Source organism: Heliangelus exortis, chromosome 1 (genome assembly GCF_036169615.1).
Source record: "Heliangelus exortis chromosome 1, bHelExo1.hap1, whole genome shotgun sequence".
Classification (NCBI taxonomy): domain Eukaryota; kingdom Metazoa; phylum Chordata; class Aves; order Apodiformes; family Trochilidae; genus Heliangelus; species Heliangelus exortis.
Genome location: NC_092422.1, coordinates 54712963 through 54736805, shown reverse-complemented (window position 1 = coordinate 54736805; position 23843 = coordinate 54712963). Strand labels below are relative to the sequence as shown.

At 33.5% G+C, this 23843-nt stretch overlaps 1 long non-coding RNA gene across 2 annotated transcripts in view; it reads left to right on the top strand.

Moving 5' to 3' along the window:
- The first annotated feature begins 1027 nt into the window (after positions 1-1027).
- LOC139800106 (uncharacterized) overlaps positions 1028-23843 on the top strand; it is an 84315-nt gene continuing 61499 nt past the window's right edge. Inside the window, exon 1 of one of the 2 annotated variants that reach the window (XR_011728496.1) lies at positions 1028-1157. This is a non-coding gene — a long non-coding RNA (uncharacterized lncRNA). Of the gene's footprint in view, positions 1158-5617; positions 5739-23843 lie in introns of those variants that run through there. The other variant, XR_011729270.1, reaches the window with a different exon arrangement.

Sequence of the window (23843 nt, the reverse complement as noted above, 5' to 3'; positions counted from 1 at the left end):
CTCTCTATTTCAGTAAACTAAAATATGTGACATTTTTACAGGCAAAAACAGTGGATAGCTGCCTTTATTTGCAGTCCTTCTCCTGTTTGTCATCCCTGTTTCAGAATGTTGAATCTTTTTATCTTCTGTTTAAGATATTTAAACTTTTTCTTAGAAGTGTACCTGCTCATCCGAGTGAGGAAACATTCCCTCACTTTAGCAATATTTCAAAATTTTCCCCGCCTTTTCCTATTTGATTACATTTTTCTTAATCTTTTTCTACAAACCAAATGATTTTATTTGTATAATTTTATGTAAGCTTCTTTAATATGAGAATTCTCCCTCGAATTTGAAATGAAGATTTTGATAAAGAATATTGTTTAAGACCAGTTGTCTGCAGATGTATTCTAACTAACATATTTCTGTTCTACTAGCAGTGGAATAGTTAAAGTTACCATTTCTTATATAATTTCTGTAGTTCTTCATTACTGGAATAATCTATACATTTTAATAACTATTTTTATCAAACTTTTATTTTTATACTTAAAGCCAGAATAAAATCTTACCCCAGAAACAATTCTGATGAATGTGATTGTTTATAACACTTTAAAAAGTCAGAATTTGGTTTTAAAATTTGAAGAACTAATATTCCCTTGAAATATATTTATATTACTTATCATGAGTGAGCATTTGAAAACACAAATAATTCTAAAAAATGCAGAAGGAAAAAAAGAAAGGTAATTTGAAATCCTATGTAGGAAATGTTCTTAGAATTAATTTTGAGGATCTATCATATGTCATCCAATTCAACTGACTCAGAATCTAATATACATCTCAAATTAAATAACACATTAAAATAGTATCAATTCTTGTATAAGATGAAGTATTTTATGTCCAAGAAGCTGCACACAATACTGTTATGTGCCTTATCTAAGACATACTTACAATATATAGGGCACAATGCCAGCCAATGGGGCAGCTTTATGGTTATGAGACACAACTAACCTGAAAATAGCCACTGGCACATGAGCAGAGGAATAGCTGACAAGTTCATAATATCTGTACAAAGCCAAACTGGTGCTTGATTTTCTAGCCAGTGCTGCATTATTATGCAGTCTTAGTAGAGACAGAAAACTGGAACTCCTTGTATCAGGCATTTAAGTGATGCTGAAATATCTGTAAATACATATATTTATTTATTTATGACATATATGTATATTACATATATATTCATTCTGTTTTACTCAAGTTGAAAAATATATTCTCTGTGTCTGAAAGATCTGGAATGTTGTCCTTCTGCCTTAGCTAGTATGATAAAAAAAGATCTCAAATAGTGAGTTAAAGACACCTCATTTGATCACCTCCTGATTATTAGACTGGGTTAGTGTTTTGTTTTTTGGTTTTGGTTTGGTTTGTTTGTTTTCGTTTTTTTTTTTGCTTACAGTAATTTGGAAGCTTTACAATTTTTACATTGTTATATTGTCTTTGTTTTATTTGTAAGAAGTTTTGGTTGGTTGGTTGATGGGTTTTCCTTCTAAGATCACTTTACTGCTGAGGCAACTTGCCAATGACAGACCTACAGATCTGATCTACCAGAGATTAGATTTCCACACCTGCCTACCTTATCCCATTCTGGAGTGGGCTTCCCAAATCCACTCCAAAGCTCTTGAACCAAACTCCTAGTGTGGATCCCATAACTTCAAAGACATAAGGATGTAAAGAACCACTAAGATCAGGGAATGGTGAATAGGCAAGCAGACTGAATCATAAAATAGTCACCACTGCATTTTGATTCAGCCAAAAAAAAAAAAAAAAAATATCAATGGAGCAAAAGTGTTCATAAAGAAATATCTGCACAGAAATACCCATGTTCTAATGAAATGTATTCACTATATGCATTGGTATATAATTTTTAATTTTTCCTGAGAACACATAGAGCACTTGGCTAAATATTGTTCTGATTTATATTCTATGTCACCCTGCTGACATGTAAGGAAGGGCAGAAATACATCTGCCATATGGTTAATAAACATGTTACTATTCAAAGTACCAGAAGTGAATTTATAGCTCACATATGAACGCCAGATTATCTCTGTAGGATTTTTTGCTGTAGTTTCCCCTTGTGTAATAGAAGGGAAAACAGTATATAAGTACTAATGTGCCTTATGATGGGAGATACTAAAATTCTACAGTGTGTTTGTTGGCAAAAGCAATCTATTTTCACATTAATGAATTACAGGTTTACACCATTTCTATTTAAATTAAAGTAATAAGACTGCAATGGTCACCAACATAAAAATCAAGCATTTAGAATTGGTCTAATATTATGAAAAAGTGACTAATCCTAAGTATTCCCTAGCTCCCCATTCAGTCAATATGAACTAATACCAGTAACTGTCATTACTCTATACATCCTCCTTTTATTGTCTAGGTAAGTTTGTTTTGGATGTTTTTATTCTTGAAGATTTCAAATGCCGGCATATTTATACACAATATTGAATTGTGTAATTTATTACATTATGTATTAAAGTGGTTTGCATTATAGTTCAGATTAGAATTACTGGAATATGGACTGCTCTGCACTGAATGAAAGGCCTCTTTTCTGGCTATAGTGGAAGGTTTGGGTCTGTTTAATGGAGTTGCAATTCTGAACCTTTGAAGGCTTCTGTGTAATAGACAGAATATGTTGTTTTGGATCTAAACCTTTCAAATTCCTTCCTTTTCTTTCTGTAACACTTCTATTGTTGTATTTTTAAATAATTACCTAATTTTTATTGTAACAGAGCATAAGGAGATTTCATGCTGTTACTGGTTTCCACTTTCAAAAAGAATAAAATACAAAGATATAAAATATACAAGAGCATCACATTGCCCTCTTGAGCAGAAGTATTGTCTGAGGTACGTTTTCCTCATGTTCAGGAAACAGGAACACTAACCCTCTTGTTCTAATTTGTTCTTCAAAAAATGTACGAATTTGTAGATCTTAGGAAAGCACAAGGAACTCCTATCAAACAGATAAAAGAAAGATTCATTGTATCACACTTTTTTTATTCCATCAGAATAACAATTTTGCATGATACATAACAGGCACCTTATGGTTTAAAGAACAGCAGTTATTGGTCTTCTACTCAAATAACTTTTCTTTATGGGACTATATTACAAGCAAATGGATGATGATGTCTATCGCTTCTACTGGACAAGTCCAGTCTACTTTTTTTCTTCTCTACGTAAAAGTTAAGGTTTCATTTTTGTAAGGGTTCTAGGAGTTAGCAAACTGTGTATGGAGGAAGATTTGGTACACTCAGAGATCACACTGTCCTGCTAAGAAGGAGAATTTCTATCATGATTAGACAGTTACTGGGAAAAAGAGAGAGGAATAGATATAGGGATCTTGCAGAATTAGTGGGTTTTGGTAACTAATTTACTGGCTAGGTTTGACTTAAAGGTATGTATGAGTGGTGCAATTATTATAAGACTCCGTAGGTGAGAAAGTCCATGTAATCTGATGTGCAGGATGCATGTGCCTGAGAAACCTGCTTTGCCTGATTGATACTTCACTGGTTAACACTTGGTTCTCTGCAACTTATTTATCCAAGTGCATGATATATTCTTGCACAGCACGATTTTTTGAGGGCTAAGTTATGATAATTCAAGCTTACAGTTTTACTTTAGTAACAGGCCTTCTGGGACTGGCATGTATATTTGTTCTAACTTGACTTTGCCTCTCCTTTGCTGAAGTGCCTCACTCAGAATATGCATGCACACTGGCCTCCACATTTAACAGTGTGTGTTCATTGTCCTGTATTGTAATCTGAAAGGTCAGGGCATTGAACCATTAAATATTCAATTTATTCATGTAGGTACATTACATGTGTTTCAGTGTTATCTTAAATGATTTGACATTAGCAAAAGAACATGGAGGCAAAAGAAACAGCGTAGAAGAGAGAGGTCTTAGGCAATACACAACAAATCATAGCAGATATAAAAAATAGATTTAATATACATTTTGTTGAAAAAAACCCCAAGAACCTACCTTCATTACAGGAGATTTAGCTAGAGGGTGACTGCTCATGCATTTTCCTCTATATTAACTTACCAATTCTATTCTACTAAACTTCCTTATAAAAACACTCTTAGAAATGAGCTTGCAGATGTTAAACCAACAGCTACATATACATTCAGTCTAGGGATATATTAATTTTCTTAGCTACAGATACGAGTATTTGGCCATTTGTATATTTATAGCTGTGTGTATTCATTAAAAGATTTTATAATTTCACCTCAAGGAATAAAATGTCAATGCAAAAGCAATACTATTTTGGAAAAAATCATGATATATTGCATAACATAATAACACTAAAACAAATATGAAGATATTATTAATTATAAATTACTTACACAGATCACACAGATCTTGTGAAAAACATACATCTCCTGGTTTTCATTTTCATCATTCTGCTGGCATGAATGCTACAAAGAGATAAACTAACATTTTTCATACCAGTGGACACTTTCCAAAAGAATATAATTTTGCAATTATAAATACATGCTGTTAATTACAGTTCACAGTGTTTGTTGATTTGAGAAATTATCAAAGCAAAATTTTACAAATTATTACTTCAAAGAGTTGGCAAGGGACAGTATTGACCTACAGAATGTAAGGAAAATAGGTAATAATTTAGAAGCAAATTTTACCAACCTACTTGTATTAACTAGTTTCTTACTCTGAAGTTATCCTAGTGAGATCAATAGGATTAGTGGAACAGTAATGTGCTAGATAGTATGAGGAAGCCTGGCAGAATCTGACTTTTAATGTGTTTTACTGGTCAAAAACCTTTCCTTTTTTTATTTTTTAATTTTAATTCTTTTTTTTCTGTCTGTAGATATTAAATAAATTTTCTGTAGCTTCAAGCTTGGAGAATGAAACTTTACCCACTTATTTCAAAACAAAAACATTAGGTTTGTTCCTTTGTTTTGAAAAGTTGTTCTCCTGTCGTTCTGCAGTTAGATTTATGATAAGCTTCTTTTGAAATAATACAATACCTGCACATTCTTTTCTGTATTTTTTCTTCATTAACATACTGGGCTTGCAGCTCACTGTAGCGTTCTTCTCTTCAAAGGATAAGACTTTTTCCTCTATTTGTGAAACATGAAAAATGTCATCTATGTTTTCTCTTCCTAACTCTTGAACCACTGAAAGCAATACAAAATTTGGCATTGATTCCAGTTACAGTAAGAGTAGAGACCTGACCCTGACACGCTGAGCCCTCCTACGGATGTTGCAGTCCTTCAGTGGTGTTGGACTTATGCCTGGATCGTTCTTTAAGTATATAATATTTGCAAAACATGAGTCACTTCATTATTTTGTCTCTTCACACAATAGTGGTGACTTTTTGCAAATATTTGAGAGGGAAAAGAGACAAGGGTGGGAATAATTATGAAAATTATTTTCTAGAGAATGAATTTCTTTTTGAAGCTTATATCTGTTTCCTTTTGTGCATTAGTTGCTGCTGGCACTGCTGCTACCATACACTTATTTTGTTGCAACTTTTTTTTTTTTTTTTTTTTTTCCCCTTCTTCCATGTGCCTGAACATGATTGGTTGGCTCCATGTTCTCATGCTATTGTTCAAGATGTTTCTATGGTGAGTGATTTAATTTCACTAGATTTGTGGCTTTCTCCTGCTGTGCCTGTATAATGGCATTGATGCAGATTGTTGAAAGAGAGAGTCTCAAGCCAGGTGGAGTTAATTAAGATGAGGTAGGTACCCCCAGTCCTTCTTACATGCAGAAAGAGTATAGAGTAAACCTGGCAGCTGATGATATAACAAACGTAAATATACTTTTGATGACAGATTATGTCACTTTAAAAAATAGTGAAACCTAAGGCAATGTGCTGTCTGCTTAAACTGCAGTTCCCACTAAGGGAGAAGTAATTTATTTTCTGTGAATTACTGAACAGTCATAGGGTTTGAGAAAAACTCGCTTGATGTTGTAATGAGAAGACTTGATACACATGCAAGAAAGACACAGCACCCCCCTAACCCCTCCCTGCAAGGGTCCGTGTTGCACTCCCACATGCTTGATATATTGGATTTGGAAATTCCTCTAACTCTTTACATGCTAATAAAGTTACTGAAACTGATTAGGGACAAAAGAAAGCAGATGAAACTCTGTATTATTTGTGACTCATTCTGCTGAGGAAAGACATGAGGCATTCAAGATTTTCCTGAGGACTGCCAAAATTTACAAGCTGCAGAAATGTAGACTAGTTTGAACCATATTCACAGTGATGAACAGACATGAAACACCACAGAGAGAAAGGCAAATAAAGTGAAATCTCATAGTACTTCAAGTATGGTGGATGCTAGAAGTCGTTTTCACTTTTCTTTAAAAGAGTATACTTTATCAAATTGTCCTAGCTGAGCGCAACAAGATGCGTGTGACAGAACTGTAGGTCAGAACAAGCAGAAACTTGTAAGTCTTCTATCAATAAAGAACAGATCTAAGTGGGGTGAAGAAACAATGTGGGTCCGAAGTGTGATGGATTGAGAGGAAGTGAAAGGATGAAACTGGGAAATAGTTAATGTCCATGTCATGCTTTTCTTCCTGATGAGCTAATTTCCCTGTAAAATGTGTTTTGCTGCATGAATATGTTAGGCATGAAAATTAATGGATGCATAAGCAGTCTATCTAAGGTATTTTATCTAATCTCTGCATTTATTTTACATCCATCAGAACGGAATCTTGGCACTAGCAGTCTTTTATAAAACAAATCAGTTAGAGGGCTGAAATTATCCATTCCTCCCTGCTTATACCATCTGAACATATCAGTTTTTTCCCTTGCCTTACTCTCCAAGGGAATATTATTGGGTCACTCAGAGGTGACTGCATGAGTCCAAGTGAAAAGAGATGAGCCTTCACTTTCACTCGTAAGGTGTTATGGTCCAGAACTTTACTTTTTGATGAAAAGAAATTCCCTGTCTGGGAAGCCAGCAAATGCAGTTGCTAGGATCCTAACCTTGGTCTCCATCTGTCACAGTTACTAAAAGACCACAGCTGCCACACTGAGTCAGAGTAAGCAGCAGGTAGGAAGAAGTCATGGCCCAGTCTTTTCAAGATTTTGAAGAACAGGGCCAACGTTTGGCCTTGGAGTGGATTTGATGCTACCCAGGTAGAGAGACTAACAGAGAGATCATCAGAATGACGTGTTCTTTCTGTGCTGCCAAACTTAGGACGTGCACTGAATAACACAACTGCTGCCAAATGTTTCTCCTATCTCTGCGTTCTTCTTAGGAGAAAGATAAGAGGGGAACATAACATTATGTTTCCTGAGTATTTGATTAGATAATGGACTTCAGAGCAATGTGGCAACAGCAAGGTATTAAATACGTAAATGTGATTGCAGTTTGAGTTGTAGTTCTGGGCTTTCAACTTTCCAGGAGTTCTTGTAATAAATAAGGGAAAATAAATCATGGAGATACTGAAGCATCTGTATTTGTTGTAACACTATCACATTTCTTCAGTTCCCTCTGTACAGTCTATTGATAACAAACATGTCAGAGGTAATGGAAGAAAATTGATTTGGGTCAAACAGATCCAGGAACTAGTTTACCTACTATCTGAAAATAAGGACAGATTTTACCTACTGTGTAGTAAGGGAAATGTTAAGGAGACCATAAAAATAAAATAATATTAATTCCAGCACAAGCCTAGAGGTGAAAAGAAAAATAAAATATTCCTTTTTTGACCTTATAATGGCAATTTTTCAAAGTTTAATTGCTACAATAATTTTAAAAGATAACACCTAGCATCCATAATAAATCTAGTTCGACCTAAAATAGTTGAATTTAATCTTTTCAATCATGAGCTTCACCCCCTAAAGCTATTTAGAAGTTCAAAATTACTTTTAAAGATCAAAATGAAAAAAGTAAACCTGTTAGTTATCTTGGTTTACAGAATTTCAGGATTTCTTCTGAATCTCTTGAAAGAGTAAGGCTCCCCCGGAAGGCGCAAAGTACATTTACATATTATTCAGTCAGACACCTTCATTCCTAACTCAGAAATTACTCATCGTGTGTGAGAAATTATTTTCTGTGGAACTTCACCAGGACTGCAACTCAGGGGATTAATTTTGTAGGAGCTGCAACAGTTTTTGAGTATTCTTCTTCAGTGACTGCCAGGTGTAAACTACCTCTTTACATCAAACTGCCATTTACTCAGTGTTGTTATCCACAAACAAGAGAATTTTTGACGTATGGTTTACACAACTTTGACTTTGTAGTTCAGGGCTGGGTTCATCACCAAGGGAACTTCATCGTCCACTTTCAAGAAAACATCTTTTTCAAAGATTCTTTGTCCTGTCAATGACACCATCATACTACCTATCAGAGTAGCCAGATTCTAAAGCTACAGTTTGTTCTGCTTCAGGATTAAAATTTATTCCATTGAAGTCAATGACAAACACCTAGAGGGGTAGTGTTTCACTCATGATATTCCAACATAATAAATCATGACTCTAAACAAAGTGGTGACTGTTCATAATTGGATTGTGATTACAGATGAGTAGCAAAGGAAAAAAGACAATTTAAAAGCTATTTATCTTTACAATAAAGTTAAAAAATGAGTTAGATGAATAATTTTAAAAACAAAAGCAAATAAAACTGAAAATTATTAGAGACTAGGATGACAATTTTTTAAAAGAATGTGGTATTTGATGGTTCCTTTTTTAGTACCTTTTTTCTACAGGATATGATAAAATATTACTCTAAAGTGTCTTCAGTACTTTTTAAAACTACAGCTTTTAATTTTTTTTTTTAGTTTTAGGAAAAGAAAAAAATGTAGGGAAAAAAAGGGGTGGTGTAAGCAGAAAATAATAGCAAGATATTAATCTGAAGTAAAATTGTACTTAAATATTGCATAATTAAAAGCAAACTCTAATTTTGGGTATTCAGAGTGAAAAACCACCAAATGTATAAAATAATTTTTTGGTAAAGGGCAAGCTACAAGAAAATCTGCACCCCACTGTGTTCACTGTTTTGTCTCTTGGGTTTTTTTTTGGTTTTTTTTTTTTTTTTTTTTTCTGTAAGCTCTTTGGGGAAGAACACATTAAAATGTGTGTGTATATCAAGCTTACAGGAATGAAGCCAGCACTCTGACAGCTGCTTAAGTTGATGTAAAGTTAATAATAACAATTCTAGTAAAAGGATGGAGAAAAAATAATATTAAAAGCTCTCCGGACTATTTATTTCCTGCAAACTTTTATTGTAAAGGAAATTATATTGTGTTTAGGGATGAATTTGAAAGCTACTACAAAGAATAAAACCAAAAGGGAAAGATATTTGGAACACAGTAGACTATAAAATTCTGAAAAGTATATTACATTAGAAAAGATTTAAAGGAAACAAAGAAAAAATGCATATCTCTTAAAGAGTCCTGAAAAACTGTCAGTTCCTAGCAGTAAGCCAATACTTCCATTTCTGGGCTCAAGGGACTGTTAAAGAACAAGCAATTATTTCAGACAGAAGAAGATGTAAATGGCGGCATTCAAAAACCTGTGAAAAGATACTGTTAAAACTGATTTAGTACCTTTTAGTATATTGTGGTTGTGCAGTTCTACATATCACCAGGAAGATTTATTCCCTGGAGAAAGATCAAATAATAAGGGGATATTCATCAAAAAGCTAGAAAGATGGTATATCTTGATGGAGCCAACCAGAGTACATTGCAGAATGACACAATCAATAGTAAATGAAATATTAATCTCCTCTAATGAGTTTAAGATGGAACTGACAAATAAATCAGACTCAAAAGTTATTTCCTGCTTAAAATCAAACATGAGGTGAACATTTTATTATGTTTTTAAAGGTTTATTTTTAAAGTTCAGTCATTATTTCAGGTTGTTGGGTGCAACAAGGTGAGAATCCCAGTACAGCAACTCCTTTCTTGTACAAGAAATGGAAAAGGGAAGTTCACTACTGAGTTTTTATAGCTTATATTAGAAAAATGTCAAATCAGTAGCAAGAGACAGGTATCAGATTTTAAAACTTCTTTTAATAATGTATTTTTTATTGTACATTTAAAAGTTGGAAATCTTGTAATTTTGGGGGTTAAAACAACACAGTTGTGCGATCTAGATAATCAGTGGTCTGCTGTTCTATTGACAGATTCAGTAAAGATTCATATAGGTAGAACTAATCCTTAAAAGTCTTGCCAGTGTTCAAATATTCCATTTTAGATTCGTTATTTTCTTTGTTTCCTGTACTTTCAAAATAATATTAGTGTGCCTCCAGTTAGGAAAAAAAAAATTAAAAATAGTACTTAGTTGACCAGCTACATAACATAAGTAACAGATGTCTGGAAGTGAAAACTAATGAATGATTGAATAAAATAAAGTGTTTTAGTTATATTATGAATACTGGAAAGCATGAAATGCTTTTACAGAAAGAAGGTTTGTCTCACAAATGAAATAATGTGGTAAGCTTGAAAAAAATCATAATAGTAGGATCAAATACCTTTGTAAATAATGGTAGCAAATACAGGTAAATGGAAGCAGTAAATAGCTGCACAATGAGTGGCCACCTATATCCCAAATATACACAACAGACCTAGCCTCCCAGCTGTATCTGATATGAATAAAGTATACATTTGCAAGCCTACTTGAGGCATGAACAAATGTAGCTTAAAGGTTGCCAATGTTTAAATTAACTCTTTGGGAAAAGGAATATATTTCCTTTGAGCATGTACAATGCCTAGGTAAATGGCACCCTAATCTCTAATGAGGGCTTATCTACACTGCCAGAACACAAAATGTGAGGGAAGGAATAAAAAGCCCCTGACCCACAGCATAAACCTTCTTTACTCTGTATTGTCTGTGTTCACAGCTGCAAACCTTGCAGTCAGGCGGAGCAGGTCTCCAGATTCTGTAATTTACAGCAGTGCCAAGGGAGGAGTACTGCAAGAGAAATCTGTCCTCCTCACCAGGCATGCCCTTGCCCATATCCTTTTCCCTGTTGAGCAAAAAACACAGGGTGACAGACTGTGCTGATATAATAAATATGATTCTACAAATTGTGACTATTTGAACTTTAGGCTTTCATCTGCCTGTTGGCTTGCAAGTCTTAATCACCAAGTAGAGAAGAAGTCCTCTGAGAGTGTATAAATAAATTCGTTAATTATTATGTGTTAAAATTAATTTAAATTATTTTAAGAGAAATTTAACACTTGGTATTAGACACTGACATTTCTGTCCCAAGTGGTCTTATCAGCACACTGGTGCTGCAATTTCTTATTTACTGACTGAACTGTTATGCAAGTTATCACTTCAGATTTTTTGAAGATGCAAGGAAGTTTCTCATTTGGTGGAGAGTGGAGAGAAAAGCCAAACCAACCAAACCAAACTAAACCTAACAACAGAAAAACTGTGCTTGTGAAAATGTCGATGAATTGCCATATTTCACAATGACAGATATCTAAAAGCTCTAAGTACTATTAAAATTTTGAAGTGTGACCAGCAACTCTTTTTTCTTTTCACTCCATTTCTCATTATCTTTTAACAACATAAGTTTTCTGCCACTTTTGTTTAGGGTAGAAGAAAGAATGGAAATGGATAGATATTTTCCCTGATTTTCTCAACAAGAAGCAGTAGAGCTTAGCTTTAAAGGGAGATATTGAGTCTCTCAACATTAGGTGTCTAAGTTAAAAGTCTAGGAATTTTTATTTTCTCCATGAATTTTTTTTCCCAGAAATGTCCTGAATAATCTAGTTAACTAAATCTAGTTTACTCACTTCTAGTTATGTCAAACCATTTCTCAGATATTTCTACAGGAGAGTTTTGCTAATTTTTGTTTATCTCTGTATTATATATAGTCTCCCCCAGACAGCAGTTCAAAAATTCACATTCTATACTATCCTCAACAAAGAGGCTCTTTATTTCTGTTATTTATAATTAAAGCCTAAAAAACTACCTTCCTGAGTATGTACTCAAATTAGGCACCATAAACCTCCACCTTTGTTGGAGGAATGAAGGGAAAAAAAGGGAAGTACAAGACTTCAAGTACAGAAAGCTAGAAACAAGAAAAGCAGGCAAAGAGTGAAGAACTGTAGTATATACACAAGCTATCCACAGAACGCACTCACTTAAATGTGAAAAACTTATTGCCACAATGGTAGATAATGGGGCATATGCCATACAAATTTTATTTATAAATAACCAAAAGTTGGGAAAAGATGGGAAAGGAAGGAGACAAAGAGCATAATATAATATAAATTATAGTAACACAGCATTACCTCTGGGATTTTTTAATTAGTTTGACATTGTAAAATTGTAATAAACTACAAATGAAGAAAAATAATCAGTAAAAAGAATGTGTTTGAAGGATTAATGTAGTAACTTTGAAGTTCATATATTACTGAGGTAAACGTAAATATTTTCTTCTGGGACAAGATCTTAAAGTTTATCTCCTTATGCCTATGACATCCATTTTCAGTTGGCTTGGTGATTTATGATAATTTAATAATATATAATAATACTGAACTGGGCAGGAATTTTTGTAGAGTCTTACTATGGAGTCTTAAATATTCAACTGTATAATTATAGTATGTGTGATTTACCAAAAAATATCTGTATCAGAGACAGTATCCCTAGAAATTTCAGAGATGTTATTTTGAAAAGGTATCATTGTGCCAATGAAAATTGTAACTGTTAGACACTATTATTTTTAAAATATCTTGTTTTGTCACTTATTAAGTTAAATGAAACATTTTGAATTTTACTGAAAGGAGAATAAGATCTTTATAACCTTCAGAATTGATAATTAATGTAAGCAGTGAGCACTAAAAACTTTTACTCAGATTTTCTGGGCAGCTCCTCTGTTCTCTAAATGTAAGTGTCTGTTTTCTCTCTCCAGGTTTTATTGGGTGATGTCCTCACTGGTGCAGTGACTGAGAGTGTCTGACAGGCTCAGACATTTTACTTTACTTCTTATGGGAACTCTATGTAACAAAATTGCTCTATAGAATCCTCAAATGATAGGAGAACAACCTTCAGGCACTGTCAGAACCTATTTGACAATCTAACCCAGCTTGCTAACCCATTATTTGAAACTTGGTTTCTTTCACTTATGAGTGGCAAAAAATTAAATAAAAAGGAATTTGCTGCATATTTTGCTGCAAGATAAATTTTCCTCTTTTTTTGTGTGTAATTTAATCCTTCCTTCATTGGTAATACCCAGTCAACACTGGAGATCCATGACTTTTGTTAACAAGTGAATCAATACCAAGCATCTGGACAATAAGAGAGGGCATATGCTCTGTCAATTGAATACAGTGAATAACATATTGTACTGGCAGTCAGTACTGAAAAAATCTGTTGAGAGTATAGAAGCTGTTTGGATAAACTATGAAACTATGATATGCACTCTTTCTTAAACTGAAATACAGGTGGAAAATACAAGAATTGAGGAAAAATAAAGAAAACTGGCAATAATGATTCATTTGTAAACATAAATGCTCAAGGAAAATGAAGAAGTTTCATAGTTCCAAAGATAAGCAATTTAAACAGTGAAATTGGTATTTCTGGAAATGTGGAAGAGTTTAAGTCAAATTAATCGGTAAAAGATTTAAAGCCTTTGTTCAAAGGCTGAAACACAATATTTTTATGATATTTTAGAAAAGTGAAATCTACAAGAAATTAAAAGAACCAGGGTATAAACCAGAGTGTCTGAGCATTATGTATTATATAGCCAAATGAAATTTCACAGACTGAAGTTATGCTTAGGACAAAGAATGAATCTGATATAGCAAATAACTTTCCTGACACCATTTTTTAGAAACTCTTAGAAATTATTTGAGGAATCAGAAACATCCTTGAGCTGAAAGGCTGCTCAGATTAAAATTTGATTTAATAGGTCACATGCATTGAAGACAAACCTGCTTCCTTGGAAAACCAAACTAAACTAAACCAGTTTTCTGAAAACTCTACCTAATTGTTACAAAACAAGATCTCCATATGTGTCTAAATGGAATATAAAAAAGGAGAATATGAAAGTGTTACTATGACAGGAAAACTACATTGACATATATCTAAAGTCCTAACAAAGTTCTTTATAACACTAAAGAATGCAACTTTATATGGAATTACTTTCAGATGTGCAAGTGATGTGGCAATACATAATTAAAAGTCTGCCAAAAATATTAGTTTTCAGACTTAGTTCAAAAGAGTTATTACTTTACAGTGATGAGCACAAACAAACCACTCATAAATGGCTGGAGTTATCAGAGCCCATGGATTATTAACAATAAAGTGTATATTTATTACACAGTAAAAAGTAGAATGAAAAAAATATTAGTGTTTACACATGTGTTTTTATATATAAATTATGCAATATAAATATAGACTGCTCCTGTAACCCTTGCTGAAGGGATTCACTAAAAGCAGCATGACCAATTTATTAGTTTCATTAAATAAGAAAAAGAAAATACTGTCCCAAAGCCTCAAACTTTATACTCAGCTTTCTGGTCTTCAGTGAAATATTTTACCCTACTTATAAATATGAATCAACTGGCTAACATATCACACATATTAAAGACAGAAAAGAAATTACTAGATTATTAGATCAATTAGCAAACAGTAAGTCATTCTCAAGGTAATACAATAAGAATTTATGATCTTTTTGTTAAGAAAACCCTAGAAAATGTTAAAGAAGGTCTTACTGTCTCATGGATTGTTGGAAAAAAACATAAGCACATTTGTAAGTTCTTTTTTCAATTTTTACCCTTGATAGTGACATACATGAAATTTTAGAAAAATTGGCAAGACTTTGTTCCATTTCAACCTTCTACTTTTTAAAACCTAGCAATAAACTAAAGAAAAATTATTAAAAAAAAAATCACAGCCATTTACCTTCCTCTATCAAAAACTATCAAAGCACATTTCATATAAGTCTGTATAGTCTTCTCCTCTGAATTTCTGAAAGACAATAGGGAAACAATGTGATTTTTCTTCCGTTTTGAATTCTAGCCATCGGGCTTACGTGCACACTCTCATGAACTCATGCTCTTATCCACAGTTACAGGTATATTTATATAGGGAGACATAAACATATAATTTAAATATTATATGAAATTATTAGAAAAAAAATACCCTAACAAAACATTAAAGTCAAGATTTGAATTCTCCTCGTATAAAAATGCAGAATTCCTTGATGTTGGTTAATTGCAAGGAAAGCTTTGCTTAGGGGAAAAATAATCATATTCTGTCATCTAAAACTGTTCTACATCAGTTTCCATGCAGAAGGAATAATTATTCAGTACACAGATTACTTAGCTGCATGCATCCTCATATTTTACAGAACTTCTATACCTGGTCATATTTTACCTCCAGTGAGGTCCAAATGTCCACCTAAATTTCTGGTAATTTTTGCATCAAAACCATTACTCAAAATTCATACTATTGACAGCTTGATATCTAAATTGACCCTTGTGCTCAAAAAGTGCAACTGATAATATTTTGCATAAAAAACTTTAGTAACTGTATAAATTAACCTGTCTATGAAGACAGGCTGAAGAAGTTGGGGTTGTTCAGTGTGCAGAAAAGAGTGCTCTGAGGTGACCTTATAGAAACCTTCCAATATCTGAAGGGAGCCTACAGGAAAGCTGGAGTAGGACTTTTTACATGGGTGTGTAGTGATAGGACAAGGGGAAATGGTTTCAAATTTGAAGAGGGGAGATTTAGGTTAGACATTAGGAAGAAATTCTTTAATTTGACAGTGGTTCCACAAAGGTTGCCCAAGGAAGTTGTAGCTGCCCCCTCCCTGGAAGTGTTCGAGGCTAGGTTGGATGGGGCTTTGATCAACCTGGTCTAGTGGGAGGTATCTCTGCCCATGCAAAGGGGTTGGAACTGGGTAGTCTTTATGGTCCCTTCCAACCCAAACCATTCTATGATTCTAATTATTTAATGCATTGTTATGTAACAATGTTAGCTGACCTTGAGTAAAAGAAAGAAGAATAACTTGTTCAGAATTCTTTCCTGAGAATTTTGATTACCAATGTGTAAATTAAACTCTGAATAGCCATGCTTCTAAGAAACAAAAAAACGAAAACAAACAAAAAACCTACCAAAAACAACCAACCAGCCAAAGAAACAGAAGAAGAAAAGCAAAAAAGCAAAAAATCCCTAAGACCCCAGCAATGGTCTTCCTTATCAGGCTCGTTGCAGTAAAAATCAGTTGTAGAGATGACTGGAAGAAGTAAGTAATATAATGGAATTGCAGAATAGTTTAAAGCTCATCTAGTCCAAACCCCTGCAACTAGCAGAGATATCTTCAGCTGTATCAGCTGATCAGAGCCCCATCCGACATGACTTTGAATGTTTCCAGGCATAGGGCACCTACCACCTCTCTGAGCAATTTTTTCCCATGTCTCACCAACCACATTATAATTTTTCATTTTTTTTTTTTAAATCTAGTCTAAATCTACAGTGAATTTAAAGCCACTGCCACTTGTCCTATCACTACAGGCTCTTGTCTCCATCTTTCTTGTAGTCCTTATTTAAGCATTGAAAGACCACAATCAGGTCTCCTCGGAGCCTTCTCTTCTCCAGGCTGAACCACCCCACTCTGTCTTTCCTCACAGGAGAGTCGTTTCAGTCCTCTGATTGTTGTTGTGGCCTTGGTTTGGTTCATGGTTTTGAATACAGGAGACTGAATTCTTTCAGACTATCAAGGAATGCCTCTACAACCTTTTCCTTAAAGAGAATGAAAAATCCAAATGGTTCCTTGTCACTTTGTGTTGTAATTTGTGAGAGATTCAAAGGTTTGTTCACTCAAAACCACAAAAGATAAAACAAGAAATAAGTAGGAGAAAAAATGGTTTGAGAAGGGAAAGTGAATAAAGATCTCTGAAAAAAAAATTTCTTCAGCAACATAAAAACAAAGAATAAATTAAAACTGCTGTAAAAATAACGTAGCAGTCCATTAAACACACATTTAGATCAATTCAGCTCTTAAAAGAGATAAGTGACAGAATCAGACATAGCTGCAAGACTTTGAATCTTTCACCTATTTGAAGCATAGCTTATGTAATGGAATCTTGGAGTTTGAAATAAACTATTTATCAATGTAAAGTGTTTTAATATATTGTTGTATAAAATTGTAAATGTAAAATAAATCAATATCAAGGATGAGTCTTAGTTGTTAGTTGCTAGAAGGATGATATGATAAATAAATTAGCATCAGGATATAGGATTTATGTTGCTCTGTTTTAAAACCTCTTAAGTATCAATTTCTGCTACTCATAGTCATGATAAATACCCTTACATTCCATGCTTACGTTCTGTGACTCTGAATGATAAGGTAATTCTCAGCATTAATAAACCTTCTCTTTTGTCTCTAATGTCCATAAGAGAGGAAAAAAAAGAAAAAGAAAAAGAAAAAAAAATCCCTCCAAGCCCCCCAAACCTTTGCATATTGTAAAGTTGAAATAAAACAGTGGTTTTGCATAGTCACATAAAAATAGCAATAATGTCAGCTATATATGACAAATGAGTGAAGTAGCGATACCGCAAGAATCTTACCAGAAAGAAAATCTCAGAATTATAAAACTGAGAAGAATGTTTGGAACACAGATGACATTTAAGACTTATTCATACAAATCTCATTTAGACATTGTGACCATGAATTACTTGGGTTTCATTTCCCATAACCTGGAGTTCTTAGTGACTGCTGAAGCTGTTGATGAGTAAAATCTCTGAACTGCAAGCACCTTTATTTTACTTTGATGACTAAAAGGCCCTACCTAAAAAGGCTAAACTTCCAAAAGCATATAAATGTCAATCAATGTTTTTCATTTGTATTAATATTTAATGTTAAATATCATGCTGAAACTGCTGTACTTCCATTGCAGAGCTCTAAAAATATGACTTCATACAGAGAAGTGAAAATTTTCCTGTGAGTAATCCTTTGATCCTTTGCCCACAAGGGCAATGGAAAAAACAAAAGAATTAAACAGTTGTCCAGATTTTTCTGCCAATTAAATTTTATATGATGCATAAGATTTCAAGATAATTAAGGAAAACTTTAGATAGATTTAATTGATTTAGTTGTGAGACCAATTCTCAAATGCTGTGATTGTTGATCAAAGTAGAAAATCACTTTTCAGTGGCCTTCACTGCAATATGAGTTGATGTCTTCTACTTTTTCCATCTGTTTGTATTATGTCCTTGATAAAATATTTAATAGGAGTACAAAAGTCTCCACTTTCTATTTAGAACATGATAGGATTCTCAGATGATGGCAAACAAATCTAGTTTCATCTAATGTGATAAGGGCATAGGTTTATTATTTTGACTGCAGGTAACTCTGTTTTTAATTGGAATTATCAGGACACAAGTCTGAGTTCTGTGTCTTAATATAAAGTGGTATGGTATGTCTCCTGAAGCCAAAGAATAACTCTTATTCCTTAATATTTCTCAGTAGGTCTCAATCTGAGTGCTTCCTTGTGTGTGTTTGTAAGCTGTCATTTCCACAGGACTACAGCTAAAAGATCAAAGCAATCATACTTTAAAAGTTAGCTAAAACCCCTTGTACTCACTCATTAAACAGTGCTTAAAAGTAGATATTTTATTTTATAACTATAATGGAGTTCAAGAGCCTGAAGAACAAATTTTACATCAAAGAATCAGTGTTATGATAAAATGTTTGTCTGTTTTCTAACAAAACTTTGTAGAATGATTTGAAACATATTAAAACTTGGTTCAAAAAAAAAAACCAAAACGTGTTATTCTGAAATGTCATAGACTTAAATCACATTAAGTAAATGTTTACATTATTTTTATATATTATATTTTATATTCATAAACAACATCAGCTACATGAGCACTTTATCTGACTAACAACAGAACAAGACACTGCTGAGATTCATCATACCCAAAGCAGATTCATCTTGATTCTAAATTTTTCTAAATTAGTCGAACTAATCAACCTTACAAACTCATGTCTCTGGTACATAAATGTTTCACTTTGTTTTGACATGTCACCTGTGTGACGGTATACCTTCTGTAAAGAGGCATAGGTAAAGCAGGTTAAAGTAGAAAACTTTTAGTTGCAATCTCCTTGTTTAAGTTGAATTAATACTTTAGGTCCTATACAACTTCGTGCATTAGTTTTGTACTCCTGAAGGTAAATTTTCACCAAAGACATTTTCACCAGAACATCAAAAACCACACTGAATTCCATGGAAAGTTCCTAGATTCTGATATGCTTTTTTGTCTCCTTGAATAGATCTCCTAACCACAAGAAAATGATAAAATTGTTTTTTAACAGTTGCCTCTTATTAAACAAAAGCCAGATTTTAGTTTTGAATTTTGAAGTCTTGTGTCCTTGCTTATCCCTGTTAACTTCTAACACTGTGGCTCACCTACAAACACAGATGTGTCTACTTACGGATAAATAAAGGATTGAGTATTATTTGTAATTTTTAAGTTGCAGCAAATGCTTACTGGGTTTAGTGAAATCCAGCTGGTGTGTGGAATGAAGTACTGGTCAACACGTCATGTCAGAATGACATAACCTAGATGTATATGCAGCAGTCAAGTACAGAATGCACCTGGAGCAGCAGAAAGATTTAAAAAAAAACCCAAAAACCAGACAACCTCAAAACAGAATAAACTGAGTAAACAGATTTTTAAAAAATAAACATATGTGTTATATTTATATATATAGATAATCTGTTGTTTACATAAAAGTTAACAGATGTTTAATTAGTACTTTTGAGTGAAAAAAGATTGAAGACAATGAGCCTGATGCTTCTGTGAAGCAGCTTTTTCTTATAATTGATCTTGCACCACTCACTGATAGATTAGCAACTTTTTAATAGTTTTGTATTAAATCAGTTAGAGGTTTCTAGCTATACATTTTTACCTATATTTAATCTTACATCTGTTAAAGGTTATAGGCTTTCCTATTTAGGCTTAAGTAACACTAGAATAAATACACTAACCTGAAACACTGGTAGTTTCCTTCTTGCATAAAATAACTGAATTTCTAAAGCATGATTTAAATAACCTATTTTCTTACTGTCAAGAGATAAATATATGTATAGCTCAGTTAAAGCATTATCTGACTGTAATACTGACACCATACACATGCCTTTCTCAGAGAATTGTTTTGTTATGAGACTTCTATGCTCTTAGAAACCTTATCATATATGAACAGTTAGCCTTTTAGATTATGAAATTCCTGTTAGCAAGGATTTTGCAAGACTGTGGGATGCAGGCTCTATTTTGTAACAAAAACATTTGGTTAATCTGCTTTAACCACTGGTGAGCACTCCATCACCACAAAAAGCTGCCATTTTGACAGTAGTCCCTAGATGGATGTTAAGGTTAAATAGTGATAGAAGGGTGCTAAATGAAGGCTTATCAGGTTACCATACATCTGAACTGTGATAAAGCTCCCCCAGGAAACTAGCAAATGGAACAAGAGTCTATTCAGAAACGTTTGACAGAAGACACACCATTACAGGGGGACCCATCTAATTGACAGCAGAGCTTAAGTGTGGAATTTCTGCTGCACAGAACCTGGCGATTGCATTGACTCCTGCAGTCTGTGCTGAGTTCAGACTATTTCAGGGTCAGTTTTGTGAGCTGACCAAGATTCCTTATCTTTTTTTTTAGCTATCAGTCTCCATCAGAAAAAATGTGAGGTTCATAAATGTTTAATGCATATCTGAACCTCAGTAATGTTTTGGTTTGAAAAGTATTTACACTAGACTGAGTTACTATCATTCTTCATAATTACAGGACTGATACACAGCTCACTCAGAAGTTCTCAGGATTACCCCATCTTTATAGTGGTTCATGGAAGGAGTCACAGCCAGCTGAACACAGGCAGGGTCTTCTATTTGAATGAGCTTTTTTTGGTGCTTTCTGTCTAGCTGTCCCACTTCTGATTGTATATGCTCTTACAGAGCTCTGTTGCCATATAACAAGAATCTTGGGTTTATCAGATGTTGACAGGGAGGCAAGTGGGGCAAATTTTAAGACAGGTTACATCATTCATTCTTGCTTAAAAGACACGTAAAAGAAAAGTCATTAATGTGGAGAATGGCCTATTTCTGGTCTTACAAGTCTGAAAATTCCCATGTAAGGATAGTCAGGGGATTTCAATGAGCTGGAAAGGGATGCCACAGCACTGGTTCCATCCCAGGAATATGGAAACTTCATCATTTACAGAGATAATGTATTCCCATAAGCTATTGTGTAATAACTTTGTGTAAGAAAATTACTATCTAAGAATTACACAGAGCAAGAAAAAAATAATGGCTGTAAAGAAATAAATGCAGGAGCAGAAACCTAAGGTGCTGGACCACTTGTTAGTTCTCAGACATGGTTTTAGACATGGTTTTAGACATCTTCACATAAGATCTTCTGATCTTCCTTGAAAGATACACATCAGATGTTTTAGTCATCTAAATATGAAAAAGCTTGAATAGAATCAGAATAGAACATTACTTCTTTTCCCTGCAGTCATGTATTTACTATTTAGAGTAAAAGTCATATAAAGAGTGTTCAGCAGAGCCTATAACATGCTAGTGGTCATGTCAAAAATGTTTATGAACAGCTAAACCTATTCCATTTAACCAGGTAGCTATCATTAAATCAAGATTTATTTGCCTTGGAGAGTGCAAACTTGCATTTGAGGAAGATTAACTGGGAGAAAGCACAAGTCACAAAAACAGTGAGACTTCTCACAAGGGAGAAATAGTGGAGGCTTTGGTTAAAGAATTCCACTTAAGTAATGGTGCATGCTCAAGAGGCAAGAAAGACTTAACAACAGGAAAAGAAGTCTTTCTTAAACAAACAAACAAATAAATAAATAACTCTTTGGAACAGGAGTAGTTGAAAGGATGGAGATAACAGGAATTATGAGGTTGTTTGTAATGCCCTGTGTTCTGGAAGAATGTCCTACTGCACGCATTCATCTACCCACTAAATTATTAATTGATAAACACCTGTAAGAGGAAAACGGAGATGCAGATTTCTGAACTGAGCTAGACAGGCTCTTAAAAACTTCATTTTTAAAAAAGTCTGGATAGATGAGAAGTATAAATGTTCTATTGCACAAGTATAGATGGATAATTTGACTCAGCATTGGTGCTTGGAATCTTATTTTTATCACAGAAGGGAAAAAAATTTTTCAAACTCCAATTCTTTTGTGGGGTTTTTTTTGAGTGGTTTCTCTGTTGTAAATTCCTTAAAGTCATGAAAGCTTTCACTGACTACTACTTTTTTCTTTATTAATACTCTTTCACACAGCATTCAAATTCCTTAGGGATAGCTTGATTTAGAATACAATTGAGAATTTTTTTTTTTTACTTATGTTTTGCATTTGTTCAAGCAGGCTTTAATGTTCTTATTAGTATTTTAATTGCATAAAGTAAGAAGTTTAAATATAGTTCATTAGTTTCCATAGTTAATTCCACTTAGTTTTTTACTAGTTTGAAAAAAGCATAAAATGGGATAGAATTTAATTTTCTATAGAAAAAGCTTTTTTTTTTTTTGAGAAATGGAGTAAATTGCTTTCATCTTAGGTAAGTGTTTTGAATGGTTTGACTCCATCCAAAACTCAAGTTTACTCAAGTTTTCAATTTGTGACAGGTTTTATTGTTGTCTTTGACCATGAAAATGTTATATATGCATGTTACAACAGAGTAGTAAGTTAAACAGAAGATCAATATTTATGCTCAAGTTTTCATCCAGATGTTCTTAATAATTCTTTTACCTGCACAGTCAATCAAAGTAAAACAGATTCAAAGTAAAACAGACTGGAAAGGTAAAATTCTAATTTGTTACACAATCTTATATGTGTGTAAATGTGTAACTTTCTTTGTTTAATTGGTTTTAGTTTCTTTACTGAAATACCAAATTAGCTAATGTGTTCTGCTGGTAGAAGAGGAAGAGAGTATACCCTGAATTTAAAAAAAAAAAAAAAAAAAAAAAAAAAGTTTTTTGTGTTAAGCAGTAAAATTTGAAGAAATTCAGTGCTAACTGTGGAGTTTACAGCTAAATGTTTCTAAATTTTTATTGATGTTAGAATCCAAGTACTTTAGGTGCTTCAAAATTTCACTGGCCATCATCTTATGTTTACTCAGTTGAGATAAATGCCAGTGATGTACAAAGAAAGAATAATAGACAGGAACACAATTAGGATTTTTGTGCTAAATTTTCATTCTGAATTGGAACACTGGACACAATTTCTGAGAGAAATATAGCTGTGCATACTAATTATTTACAATAGACACACACTGAGAAAGAAGAAAGAGATTCTCTTTTTTCTGGTGTATTAAACATCAGCACTGCTACAGCAGGAATAACTCCATCAGCAGAGCCCTAGTGCTAAAGGGAGAAAGGAAAATGGACTAGTCTCTAGAGATAGTTTGGTTAACACTAGATATCTCAAAAACAGCTTTGATGAAAATATAATTGCAGGGATTTTTAACAGTTTTGTAATAAAATCACAATTTTTTCTTGTTATTATGTCCAGATAACACTGTTGTTAATGATAGTGAAGTTTTGCCATTTTAATATTTTTGCCACATTACCCAAGAAATTTGTGCAACTTTTACAGTGTTCAACAGATTTATTGACTCATTCTGCCTTCAGAGGATTATCTGTTCCCCACTGATGTCAGCTTTTGAAATGTGTATGTTCTGTAGCCAAAATTTGGTACTTATTAGTTGAATATCTCTACAGAAATGGGAGTGACGGATATCTGGAGATCATTTCACTGACTGCCAAAGTGCACCCACCTCTTGGGGAAAAGTTGTTCCAGTGTAAACAGTTTTGATGTTGCCAGCTTGCACAATATTT